The sequence below is a fragment of the Penaeus japonicus genome, unplaced genomic scaffold (assembly GCF_977035675.1).
Source record: "Penaeus japonicus unplaced genomic scaffold, GWHDUDI00000001_assembly GWHDUDI00000007, whole genome shotgun sequence".
Taxonomy (NCBI): Eukaryota; Metazoa; Arthropoda; class Malacostraca; order Decapoda; family Penaeidae; genus Penaeus; species Penaeus japonicus.
The window spans coordinates 16,147,129-16,148,483 of NW_028234409.1; the positions used below are offsets into that span (position 1 = coordinate 16,147,129).

The 1,355-nt window shown below is 35.4% G+C and overlaps 1 protein-coding gene across 1 annotated transcript in view; it reads left to right on the forward strand.

The window, feature by feature from the left end:
• Positions 1–1,355, forward strand: part of Oat (Ornithine aminotransferase precursor) — a 12,957-nt gene continuing 11,602 nt past the window's right edge. The window contains exon 1 of the mRNA XM_043021865.2: positions 1–1,355. This exon is cut by the window's right edge and continues 1,125 nt beyond it. The gene's annotated coding sequence lies outside the window, so the exon portion shown is untranslated.

A 1,355-nucleotide genomic window follows, 5' to 3' on the forward strand; every position in this document is an offset into this window, starting at 1 on the left:
TTTTTTTACGTTTTTCGACAAGGAAAGGGCTTCATGTGTTACAAACACATATTGTATTAGAGCTTCTTTGTAAATAGCTTTTGAAACCAATAAAGATAGACGTGTCCTGCGCTCACATGGTAAGGCGCACCGAGTGTTGTATGGCGAAACCAAGCGAACGATCGCTTTGGGTCTGGGCGAAAAGGTTCAAGTGATCATAGGGATGTTTCGAGAACGAGTCGTGAACTGGTTAGAGAGAATCTACACTCTAGGTCCAGGATGTAACGAACTCATAAATTGTTCATAGTTTTAGTCTACTGGGTTTCCAATTATCATATTGTGACTGTCTTTAGTTAAGTTTGCGGGATGAGGAAGCATTGAAAAGTTATGGAATGCGTATTAAGTTTATGAATATCAGGTTTATGAATATCACTGAATAAATAAACTGTGTTACCTCCTAAGAGTATGAGCTTTATTGGACTGCATTTGAAGTTATATGGTGAACATTCTTCCCATAGTTTATTTCTAATGATTCGCAAAAGTCAACGCTAAAACTAAGGTTTAAAAATATATATTTCCTTTGACTCACAAGTCCGTATAGTTATTTCGAATACAAATAGATATGATACTGATATTTGATGCATTACAACCAATGGAGTACGGAGCATCATAGTCGTGTACGTCAGGTAAGAGGTTGAGAATTAAACAGGCATTATAAAAAGTGGTTGTACGCAAAACCAAGCTTAAGGCATCTTGCACTGAATAATATGGTTTGTAACTGACTATTCAGTATTACACAAGCTCATGTCTACCTTTCACTTCTTCACGCTGAGTAGAATGTGAATACACATGAGTAGGGTTCAGCAAGAATGCTTACTTGTTCCACACTCATTTCTTAGCCAATGGTCTATGTTCTAATCAAGTGCGTTTGATTTAAAATATCGTTTGATATATTCTGACAAGTAGTATGGCAAAGATTTATACAGTACACACAGCAACGAGAGATCTTTCCTTGTCAGTTAAAGTCTGAGTAAATTTCATTGAAACAAATAAAAATTAGAAGTATCTCTCTATTATAAAGAACTTAGATTTACAAAATCTATGTAGAAGATAATACCTAAGATGCAGAAAAAGTCTTACTTTCACCATAAACTGAAAACTTGCAAGCGTGAAAATATATTTAGGTAACCGTGTTATCACCCAAATTATTACTGAAAAGGGTTGGATGCCAAAGTTCAGTTTATGAGAGAGAAAAAAATAGAGAGAAAGAGAGAGAGAGAGAGAGAGAGAGAGAGAGAGAAGGAGTGATGAAATGAGGGGGGATAGAGTGAGAAAAAGGATTGCACTTATTTTTACTTTATCTTTTATTGCTTTCT